Raw genomic sequence first — 6,178 nt, 5'->3', positions numbered from 1 at the left:
GCAATGTGGTAACAGTATTGTTGGCAGTCTCATGCCAGACCAGGCTCATATGTGCAGCTTTTCATTCTTGCTATTTGAAAAGCGTATGAAATAATTTCTGTGATGAACTATTTGAGGGTATTTCAAAAGGGGCTTGTCCTGTACATAAAGGATTTTGTAAAATATGGTTTCTTAAACTGTAACATACAAAAGAGAAGTACACATATTTATGCTTCTTTTCTGCTGATGAATTCTTCAGAATTTCTGTGTAAATAATTATTAAAAGAATAAATAAAACAAAAATGCAATGATGTAAAGAAATGAGTGTCACATTGAAATTGCAAATTAAATATTTTACACAAAGCAACTCTATTGTAATTTGTATTATGCAAGACAGTATGGTTAGTTTTGGAGTAATACTGTGTATTACAAAGGTGAAAAATGTGTTATGTTTTTGACATAACTGGACTTCTGGTACTCCAGTCTGGCTTAAGAAGGTTTTTTTTTTTGTTTTTTGCGTTTTTAAATTGTGAGTACAATGTTTCACGGCCTTGTCACAGCATTTCATTCTAACATTAATTGCACAGTCTAAAGGTTCTCTAACTTGTGTCATATTGCCATAGCATAATACATTTTACACTAGACACCAGTGTCTTTGTAATCATTTGTTCCATCTAAGGAAATGAGGATCTTGAGGATCTAGATGCTTTTTGGACCAAGGACACTTTTCAGCAATTCTAGGAATGTCTTTTGTAAGTGCACACCAGCTACACTGAAATGGCAGCCTCAATGTAGGGACAAAATATATGATCACACCACCAATTATGTAATATAAGAGCAACACCTGTCACAGTAAGTGCATAAAACCCACAGTCCTTTGTGCCAGAGTCTTGGGTTTCCAATAGTTCATGAGCATGTAGTTGATGCCATGAACTTTAAGACATTCTGATTTGTGATTAATTGTGATTTATTATATTTTGTCTTCATATTTTTAGATTGGAAAATAAACTGTATAAAAACAAAAATGTCTCCTGTTCTTCTTTAATATATCTTACTTCCGTTTCCATTGGTGGTAAGAGTGAAATTTATGACTACAGATCAATTTTAGCACCATCCCTCATTTAGTGTTGAGATGCCTGATAACTACTGTGCTAAAATGATCTTATAGATTCAGAAGAACACCAGGGTCAGTATATCTTTGTGACTGCTTATCAGGACGAGGCAGGGATAAAGTAAACATATTTGTGACATTGATTTAAGAGAGAAAATATCTTCTTTCACTACTGCTCACTTTAGTTTTTGTTCTAGTCTGTTTTGAACAATTTTTTATTTTTTTACAAAATTGTCTTTATTGGGGCTTGAAGTTATTATGAAATCAGTTTTATTGTTCTTGATTGACGTTTTTTCTTTTTCTTTTTTTGTTTCTTTTTTTCTTTTATATTGATTGTTACGATAAAGGGTTTAAATGACATCTTTCGTTTAAACTTAAAGGAAAGATGAGCTCACACAGAAGTATTTCACTTTCCAATCATGATTTTATGATTCCTGCTCTGGCGGTGTTTTCCAAAACACAATTGAACATCTGTTGGATTCATTTCCTTCATAGTGTAGCTTTTTAGTGTGGTAAATGAAATCATTCATTTCTTATCTAGAGGTAATATGAGAATGGCCATACAGAAAATAAAAATTATGATCTAATAAAGGTGCTCCAAAATTTTGTGAGGCAATGTTTTCTTGCAAATAGACCTTTAGCCTTTGTCACACTTGTCTTAGGTGTCTGTAAGTCTTTAGCAATTGGTATAGGTTAATGTATTTTTTAAAGTGTTTTAAGCTCACATTTTTCAAGCTTTTGTTTTTCAATTATGCAAACTAGATTTCTTTACCATACAGTGGAAAGACAGTGGGGTCATATAGGACTGTAACCACACCTTAATGTTGCCTATCTAAAACGATATTCATTTCTGTCACAAGTTAAAGATTCTGCATATACTATACAGTCTCTGTTCTTTTGCACTAGGCTTCCTTAGATAAATAAATCAATATAAATAGGCATTTTTGCATAGTTCCTCTTAATGCTGTTTTATGGTTTTGCCGGTTTCATTTTTAGATCAGCAGTTTTGCTTCCACAAAAAAAGTGGCCTTTGTTTTTGCATCAGCAGCTGATGGTTTTAGAAACTCATATCTGTTACTGCAGGTTCATGTATCTCACAGTTACGGATCAGAGCTACACAACAGAAGTCTGGGTAAATTCAAACTTGATAATCCAGACTTTGAAAGCCACAGGTAATTGAAAGTAATACAAAAACCTTGTGTGTGTCTGTGTCTTCCTTCCCAGAGCCATAATTTGCACGAGATGCTGTGTTGCCAGGCTCTAATGAAGTACAGTTAACTGCCATCTGTAAGAAGTGAATGGAATGATTGGTATGACTATGACACTGCAGGGATCAGATTGCACAGCCATCAGCTACTTCACTGAGCAAGACTCTTGAGTTTGCACTTTTATGAAAGATGCTACCAGTTTAGTGGCAATTTGTAAAAAAATACAGCTTATTATGCAAGAAAAGTAGTGCATTCATGATGTGTCAAATACTAATGACTGGTAAAAGTAAAAAAATTAATAAATAAAAAAAAAAGTGAGAGGGGTAAAAAGAGTTGTCTGTCATCTGTAAATTTGGGGGAAAACATTTGGGAAAATAAAATCTCTAGGCGTGCACTTTTTTGTGTTCTCTAAATGATAAGCTGAGCTAATGGTGTCAGGCAGCCTTGACAGAAATGGGCAACAGGTTGAACACACTATAAGTTGTTTGTTTTATCAGGCAACAATGGAAACAGATTGTCCAAATTAGTTACTCTATTTCTGACCTTATAGTTCTTTCCAAGCAATGTTGACTGACAACATAGTCAGGCTAGTTGTCAAATGTTTATACATATAGGCTATATATGGGTGAAGTTGTGATCTTGCTCTGAACTTTGACCTTAAAACATTTTTTCACAACTTTCTGATTATTCCAAAAGCTATTACCATTGATAAAACTAATGACATGAAATAAAGGGACAAACATACTTTTAAAATTATTTATATTATTAATTACTCATTATGTTTGGTTTTTACACACTAGATAGATCCTTAACTAATGCATAAAACTATATGTAGGGGACCAGGGATTATCAATTAATATTAAGATTTAGTGTCAAAATGTATACATTTATGAAATAATCAGTTATGGTAGGATGCTTTTAAATGGGGTTTCTTAAATATTTGAAATCTATTTCATGACAGAAAATGACAGCATGTTTTGAGAGCAAGCCTAGTATTTCACCGTCCTTATCAAAAATACAACTCCCTAAATTCCTTGCAGTACACGATTCGACAAGTGGCCAATGGGCGCCTTGACCGCTGTCACGTGACTCGGGCTGAGAGCTTCCTGCGGCGGTGCAAAACAGACTGGCGATCTGAGGAACAGAGAATTGCAGTTTCTGGGTAAGTAAAGACATTTGCAAACCCAAGATTGCTCGGGTCGCGTGTTAAGACTTCTCGGCGAGGGTCTGCTCTTTATTTAGGTCTGCTTGGAGCGGACTCAGGGGTAAATGTAGCACTTGAGAGCTGTCGCAGAGATAGGCCCGACCTATTTCCTGGTCACAGTCCTGTGCTGGAATACATTCACAGTGTAAGAGCTCCCACGAAATCGCTAGAAGTGATAAAAGTGGACGTTTTAGACGCTTGTTTTGACGTGTATGTCGTTATCTCTTATTGTCTGAAACTATGAATGGAAGTGGATGTGTGTACATACACTGCTCATAATTTTCCATCACATCATCACATAAGTTGGTGAAAGTGTGTATCTGCTTTCGTGGTGATTGATCCGGGCATTTAAAGCCTCAGGGTGAAAGTATGAGAGTTTTGAATTGAAACTTCCCTTGACAGATTGATTTCATTCCTCTCTCTTATCTCTTAAGTTAAAAGTCATTTTCTTTATATGCAGGGAAAGAAGGCTGTAAATGTGCACACCGTCATGTAAAAGCCACAACAGTCCTGTCATCATTATAAATAACTCTCTTCTTTCTCTCTCACTCACCCAGGCTGGTGCTGTAATAATTTACATGCCTGTCTTTGACCGCTAACCTCATGTGTCATTCCCTCAGGTGTCCATTTGAATCTTAGAGCTTCATATTTGCCCCTCAAATGACTCAGAGATCTGAATTTGTTGTGTTTTCAACAACACTGTTCGTGGCATAAGTGTAAATTTAGCCCAAAATTAGTGACTTCAGGTTCTGAGGTGCTGATGTGGTCTGTATGCAGACATATTGCTTTTTGGTGTCAACATGAAGAAGCTTGTGGCAGGTTTGGCTTGTTGGGTGGCCTTTATACAAAAATCTTTTATATTTTAATTAAATAAAGTTTATTAAATAAGTAATCATTATTATTATTTAATTTATGGTACAATCGAAATAAAAATCAGTTTAATCAAGTAAAGATTTGTCAGCTTATCTGTCCCATGATGCATCACGATTGACAGGATGTTCATTACCTTTCACAGCTGTGGTGTTGCTGTTGATTCACAGTATGTTTCATATTTTCTCTCACTTCCACTCAGACGCATCTGTGGTAGTTTCTGCCAAAAAATATATGAATATGACTGTAGAAACAGCAACTGTGCTTCTTGAGAACATTAGGGATAGTAGAAAATATACAATTTGAATGACATATCGATCTTAGCTGTATGGCCCAGGTTTGCATATGACCATCATAATTTTCCAACCAAATTCTCCCCCTCGCTGCCTGTCGTACTGTTCTGTAATTTCAAGTTGAAAAGTCTATACATAGAGTTCAACAATACAGATTACAATACAATACAGGCCTGGAGCCAACCGACATTACTGTCTGACATTGTTTGGTTATAAACTTGTTTTTTGCCTTGCAGATTTAAATATTTGTCTGTTTGTATTAGTCTTGTTAATCTGCTGATTTACATATGTTACCATGGTAATTGTTATTAATAATTATACCATGGTTATTAATTGGCTTACACACATTATCATTCAAAAGTTTGGGCTCAGTAGAATTTTTTTAAAGAAATCAATTCTATACTCATCAAGGATGCATTAAAGGGGTCATATGATGTTGCTAAAAAGAACATTATTTTGTGTATTTGGTGTAATGAAATGTTTATGCGGTTTAAGGTTAAAAAAACACATTTTCCACGTACTGTACATTATTGTTTCTCCTCTATGCCCCGCCTTTCTGAAACGCGTCGATTTTTACAAAGCTCATCGGTCTGAAAAGCGAGGTGTGCTCTGATTGGCCAGCTATCCAGTGCATTGTGATTGGCTGAATAACTCAAGCGTGTGACGGAAATGTTATTCCCCTTACCATACTCTGATGCCGTGTCCCGGAGCGACGAGACAAAACCAATAAAACCCATTATAAACGAGGCATTTGTTGCATCCAGTGGGGACATACTTACGGATTATAATGACTTGTATGGTCTTTTTACGCGTTGCATTGCGCCGCGTAAACATAAAACCATGTCTGCATTTGTGATAGGAGAAATGACAAACAACAAGCGCTACTCTACACTGCCCAAAACTCGCGTTTGAATCATCAGTGGCAACGAAAAACACAACGGCCTGAGAGAGAGAGAGAGAGAGATGCAGAGCATGTGCAGAGCAGGGGGACGCAAGGAACAGTATTAAAAACTGCTGCTTTAGAACATTGATTTTGAAACTTGTGAATCCATTAGAATCGGCGGGGTTTATCTGGGTTTGTGATGTCACGAACCCGGAAAGTAACTAATTGTAGTCCCTACGAGCCGTTTTTGTAGGCATTAAACCGCCAGAATTTTAAAAGGCGATATCTTCGTTTGCATTGAACTTTCAGCTTTGTAACTTTGCAGAAATTGTTTATGCTCAAACAGCAACATTACACACTAACTAACTAGTGGTCGACCGATATATCGCCATGGCGGATATATCAGCCGATATTTGGCATTTTTTAAATATCGGCATCGGCCGATAAGTTTTCCTGTTTGGCCGATGCGTTCGAGGCGGGACTTTTATTTTGACGGTGCTGCTGAGAACGGGAGCGCCTGGGCACACAGTGCTCACATTCTCCCTCGAAGAGAGTGCGAATTGAATGCGGACAGGAGGAGAGTTCAGCTTCACTGGAGACACGCGATCGACAAACTTTAAACTCGTGATT

At 36.6% G+C, this 6,178-nt stretch overlaps 1 protein-coding gene across 2 annotated transcripts in view; it reads left to right on the top strand.

The window, feature by feature from the left end:
• The first annotated feature begins 3,384 nt into the window (after window positions 1-3,384).
• The window catches only part of LOC107749798 (myotubularin-like), a 31,356-nt gene continuing 28,562 nt past the window's right edge, over window positions 3,385-6,178 (top strand). For both annotated transcript variants that reach the window (XM_016564976.1, XM_016564975.1), the window contains exon 1: window positions 3,385-3,460. The gene's annotated coding sequence lies outside the window, so the exon portion shown is untranslated. The remainder of the gene's footprint in view (window positions 3,461-6,178) is intronic.

Source organism: Sinocyclocheilus rhinocerous, unplaced genomic scaffold, assembly GCF_001515625.1.
Source record: "Sinocyclocheilus rhinocerous isolate Xijiao unplaced genomic scaffold, SAMN03320098_v1.1 scaffold1131, whole genome shotgun sequence".
NCBI lineage: Eukaryota > Metazoa > Chordata > Actinopteri > Cypriniformes > Cyprinidae > Sinocyclocheilus > Sinocyclocheilus rhinocerous.
Note: the sequence above shows the minus strand (reverse complement) of the source record. Positions and strands in the feature narration are given on the sequence as shown.